This window comes from Corvus brachyrhynchos, unplaced genomic scaffold (genome assembly GCF_000691975.1).
Source record: "Corvus brachyrhynchos isolate BGI_N302 unplaced genomic scaffold, ASM69197v1 scaffold79, whole genome shotgun sequence".
Taxonomy (NCBI): Eukaryota; Metazoa; Chordata; class Aves; order Passeriformes; family Corvidae; genus Corvus; species Corvus brachyrhynchos.
This window is the reverse complement of record NW_008240023.1, coordinates 1,749,594-1,755,593: the sequence shown is the minus strand read 5'-3', so window position 1 is coordinate 1,755,593 and position 6,000 is coordinate 1,749,594.

Below are 6,000 nucleotides of genomic sequence, written 5' to 3'. Positions count from 1 at the left end.
CTGCACTGGCCCGACCAGCAGGGAACAATCGGGTCATTTAATGCCGGACCGTGCCCCAGCAGCGTCAGCAGCCTCAGGGAAGCCCCAGGGCTGGTCTCCTGTCCAGCCCCGTCCTGTCCGGCCTGGAACAGATGCACGATGAAGAAAGCGAGGGGAAGAGAGCAGGGAGAAACCTCCTCCCGCTGCAGGACAGGAAAGGTTCTTGTGCTCAGAGGCAGCACCAGGAAACCAGAGTCCTCCTCTGCACAAGGATGGAGTGAGCCAGAGGTGCCCCAAGCTGAAGAAGCTGTTCAGGGGGTGGGAAAGCAACGCTAGGGAAACTGTGGCAGAAGGAAGTTGACCTCTTAAAAGTGGAAAAAAAGGAAGAGAAGTACACGGAGAAGCTGCCAGGGCAACCACAACCCATCCTAGGGCAAGGCTCCTGCTTCCCCTAGCTGAGCCTAAACCACTAACCCAAGCAATAAAAGAGAAATCACAGCTCAGGACTTCCCTTCCTCCTGCACGCCACCCACCTGTTAGTTCAAAGGTTCATGAGATATTATATTTTTATTGCACAAAGCCCCTCGGGGGCCGCTTTCCATCTCTGCTGCAGCTCTAAAGGCTGCATTATGAGCTTCAGCACCACAACAAGAAGGACCAAATTGAAGAGGGAGATTTTCAAGCATAAAGCTGAGCTCCTTGGGCTGTCACAGGCCTCCTCCAGCATCTGTGAGGCAGCACACGCTGAAAGCCTTGTGAGAAGCTGCCGGGAGAGATCTGTGTTTTCCAGGCCCTGTCCGGCCCAGGGACGCTGCTGTCAGCTCTCGCTTCCTGACAAGTGACGCTGAACAGCTCTGATTCAGAGAGACAACTCAAAGCACACAGTGCTTCACGTGGCCTCCTTCAGCTGGGCCACCCAGGGTTTTAACCATTCTCTGGCTTTGTCCACCCAAAGACAGAACCACAGAATTGTTTAGGCTGGAAAAGGCTTCCAAGATCATCGAGTCCAAGCTGTGGCCGATCCCCACCTTGTCACCCAACCCAGAGCATGGAGTGCCACGTCCAGGTGTTCCTTGGATACCCCCAGGGATGAAGGAGAGAGAGAGAGAGAGAGAGAGAGAGAGAGAGACACAGCAGGAGAAAGCTTTAAGGTCTTGTCCACCTGCATGGCAGGGCATTTTCTGTCAATCCCAGTGAGCTTTCCCAAAGCCAAGCAATAATATGGTGTGCATCCCGGCAGGATCCAGTGAGGAGGGCTGGCAGAGCAATCAATTTGCTATTTTCAGTGTGATGAGAGCTTTGAGGAGAAATCAGTTGGTGGTGGAATTAGGAATATGAGCTGTGTAGGCAATAACTGTAGAAGATGAGTCTCTCCTTCACAGTTCATTTCCATCTTACCCTTTCCACTAAATAAAGGTGTTACCAATGACTGTTATTTGCTGCTTCATAATCTGCTGCAGAGGCATTCTTGCCATTTATTTGAGAGCGTGCCAGAATGTGACCATGAGGAGGATAAAATCAAACCCTGAGCCAGAAATCCTGCCTGGAGCAGAGAAGATTTTTCAGAGGCATTGATTTTCACATAAACATTATTCATAAACTTCTCCTGTCCTCACAGCGCACTCTCAGATTAGCAGAGAGACATGAACGTGGCAAGGGTGGGTTTTGACAGGAGCCATGCTGTGGAAATCTGCATCAGCAGCAACTGGCAGGCTGGGGACAGAGAGAGGAAAGCAGGGAGCTGGAATTAGGATGATGGGATCCCCCCACCTTCGCTTGCTTCCATGGGTAAAACAACTAAATGTTACAGACCGGTAAGAAATAAAAAATTCATTCAAATCATAAATCTTTTGGAAAGGGGATCTGCTGGGGAGATTATATTCACTTTTCATGGACATATTAATTCAACAGTGGCATATCATATTGTTCTCTGCAGGGGGAAAAAAGGCATATTGTTTTAAAGTCTGATATTTAGAGCAGTCCTTGAGGAAGGAAAGCAAATATAACCTTGGCTAGGAAAACTGAGTGCATGAGCACCGAGGAAGGGACGTTAAACGCAGGGCTCAAGTCCCAGCTGCTGAAAGTCAGCGTAGTTTGACTGCAGTTCTTGGAGCTAAGCCCATGCATGGGAGCTGAGAGTGAAGGTCACCTCCATTTAGCCACAACTCCTTGAAAATGTTAAGTAAGGGAACACAGAGGGTAATTTTTTACTGTGAACAGTCACTGTTTGCCCACCAGCAAACAGGTGAGAAGACAAAGACATTACAGCTGCTTCCATTTGATGCTTGGTGGTTGGGAACTGTCTGGCCGTGTCCTTCTGGATTGCTTCTGGCTCAGCAGTGGAAATGGCCGAGCCCTCCTGGCTCTCAGCCCAGCCAGACACTCAGGATTTGGGGACAACTCAACAGCCAGGTGCAAAACATGGGCTCTCCAAAGCCCTGCTCCAGCTGCTTCCCAGCCTAGGCTCCCTAAATGCCTGGTCTCCATTCTCCAGGAGGCTCCAGTGGCACGTGCCAGATGCTCCTGCAGCAGATCCAGCCCCATCTCCTACCTAAATTGCATCATGTGGAGGCAGATAAACCCCTGCCTCCCTTGAGAGACCCTTCCTGGCAGACACCTTTCACACAGCAAGGTCTCCCTCCTCACAAAGGCAGCTTCCACGGCATGGGGTGGGACTGGCCTCAGGCCCCCTTCCACAGATGTGGTCACACTCCACCTTTGGCTACCCACCTGTCTCCTGACCACACAGATCTTGTGTTACTTTGAAAGACGAGCATCCCTGCTCCCTTTTTTCCTCCCTGTCTCCTGGAGTGAATCTTTCCTCAGGAGAGACCTGTGGATTGCAGGAAAAACCCTCACAGAATAGCTGTGGGATGGTTTTCAGCAGACACACAACTCAGCGTACAGTAACCGCTCGTGCCCATGGCCTTCCCCTGTGCTAACTCACCATCCAAAGGAGTTTATTCCAGAGGAACAAGGGGAGAGCACAGCTTAAGCTCACCTCACAAGATAACAGGGACCGCTGAGCAGCTCTTGCACCATGAAACAATCGATGCTTGTTTGACCCCGTCACACTCTCAGCCAGCTCAGGCACAGATAACCCAACCTGACCCATCAGCAAAGATGGGATTTGCTTATCACTCAGACAGCACAGAGCACTCTGCCCAAGAGAGCTCACACGTACAAGCTCCTGCTGGACTTCCCGCTCTCCTCCTTCCCTTTGCCCAGCTATCTCCCTGACAGCTTCCCCAGCATCCATCCCGATGAGGTGTGAAATTTGAAGCATCACCAAACTGCACACGGGGCTGTTCCCAGGTAATTACACGAGCAGATAGAATAAAAAAGGGGCTGATGAAACATTAACCACGAGCAGGCAGAACAACAAAGGCAGCACACCCGAACCACAAAGACTCTTAATGCAATGTTAAGTCAGCTGGACCTTACTTGTGTATTTGCCATGTGGATTCAATACCTCCTCAAGATGAGAAACAGGAATAAGGCCCTATTTTTTTCCACACCTGGGCCAGGCTCCCAGTTGAAACAGGCAGTTGATACCAGCCAAACACTTGGACATTTAATTTCTGTTGCTGAGGTCCTTAGCAATGGCTTTAGGTTCAAGGCACACTGGCAGCAGCTCACAGCCTAAAACCATAGGAAGCCAGAGAGGTTTTAGACTACTCAAATTATCCAATGTGAGCACAAGAAGGAGGCAGTCTGGGCTTTAGCTTCTCTCCAGGGCCCCTGGAAAGTTAATCCTAGCTGATTACACCATTTCTTTTCTTTTTTTTTTCCATAGAAGAAATAAACACTCTTTTGTACCAAACATAAGGCTGCCTTATTTTGAAGGAAGATTTATCACCCAGGCTAAATCCATGAGTTCATTCCGGTTTTGCCCCAAATTTTCAAAGCAGTGTTTTACACTTCATGTCACAGTATCACTTGGTTCTGCCTCTGTGCCAGGCAGTCCCCAAAAGACATCCCATTTTCCTTGTAAAAAATAATAAAAGAATGCAGACCATCTCGTCAGTCGCTTAAAGCCTGCACAGCAAATCCCACACTGTTAGAGCCACGCAAACACATCCATAAGGACTGGCTTCCCTGCACACTACAAACACCAGCAGTGTGTTGGGGCTTGGAGCAACCTGGCCTAGTAGAAGATGTCTCTGCTTATGGTGGGGGTGTGGAACAAGGTGAGCTTTAAGGTCCCTTCCACTCCAAACCATCCTGGGATTCCGTGGTGGGACACTGCTCAGTGAAGTGAGTGATGGGTGACAAAATCTGCTGAAATAAGGATTGCTCAGTGCTTTCCCTGCACCAACAGGGGCTCCGTTGTACTGAGCCAAAACCTTGAACTCATTACAATGTCACTCTGTCTTTGGATCCCATATCCTGTGGGGGAATCATCTGGGAATGTATTTTGGTTCAGACTTGGGTCAAGGAGAGTTGACTTGACCTGAAAATAAATCCAGGCGATCTCGAGCTGAAGAGCCATTGACTACTGTTTGCAATACAATAAAGTGAGCAGATCAAACTCGGCTGAAAGCCAGGGTTAACATAAATCCAGGGAGAAAGGGGAACAAGAAGATTCATTCACCACCACGACAAAGGGGACATTTTTTACATTGGCACAATTCAGAGCAGCCACTGAAAAGCTCTTCCCAGGCAGCATTTTTAGTGCCCCATATGGTGTGTGCTGTTTAGCTGTGCTGCTATCTCCAACAGACTGGCAGCAAGATAAGAGTTACACCACTTGGATGTGTGTGGAAAAGGGGTTGTGAGGGTTTTTTTCACCATTTTTAACGTCACTAGCAGGAGTTCCTCTGCTTGCACACAGGGCAGCTTTTGTGAGAGGTATTTTATATGGATCCCCAAGGAAAGGTCTCAGTGGCTGGGCTCTGAGCTCTATTGTGTGCACATGTGTGTAATAACTCTCAGGAGCTTTTGGTTTGCAGTCCAGGTGGTACTCACTGCAGCTCCAGGATGAAATCTTCTCCTGGCTCACTGTACCACTACCTTCACTGAAGTTAGCCTTTCTCCCCCTTCCAGGTGCTTTTATAATGTTTGGTGGATAAAGCAAGTTTTGATCCAGCTGGTAATTCCCAGATCGGTGCTGCAGGGAGCCCGAGAGCTGCTCCCTGCCCACATTCCAACACATCCTCAGAAAAAAGTGGACATCCCCCCCAACTCTGCTCGTTCCCAGAGCTCAGATGCAGAAGCAGCAGCTTGATCCACCAGCTCTTTGCCCACAGCACAAACCCCACTCACTAAATTTTCCAGCTCCTCAACGAGGCTGGTTGTCCAGCAGGCACTCAGGAGGATCCTTTGCCCACCCAGCAGCCCAAAGCACAGTAATTTGGCCATTTGGCCAAAGTTCCAACTTCAACAGCAAAGCTGTCCCACAAGGATCTAACAGCTGCATCCTCCAGAACACGCTGTGGGTAATGCCAACACCCAGTGATGCTTGGACATCACCTTTTTCTGCCCCTGCTAAGCCTCCTCAGAGCTCTCCTCAGCACAAGCTTGTGCGCATTTCCAACCTAGAGCAGCTGGTTCACCTCAGGATAAATATTAAATGGAGTTCAGTCCTTCTGCTGGCATTCATTATCCACTCCATTTTACAATAAGGAGCTGCTCAAATCCCTCCAGTCTTCCCAGACAAAACCAGGCAGGGTAGCTGCTTCCAGGAGGTAAAGGCAGCCTCTGTGGGAAGACATGAGTGCCACATTCCTCTTTTGAGTGCAACTATTTCTAAACACAGCTCAGGGAAAGCTGCATATTTATTTTTTTTATTGCATTAAAACCCATTTTATTAACCAACTTGTACTTTAATGTGGATGATGCCTTTGTTTATAGAATAAATTATGCTGTTTCTTCCCATCTCCCACTGTGATTGCAGGATTCCTGGTCAGATTGTATAATGTTTGATCTAAGAATGTATAAATTCCACTAAACAAAGCTGCAATAGAAAGATGAATAATAAGTCGAGACTCCAACCTCTCTCAGGAAAAAAAAAAGGTGAGT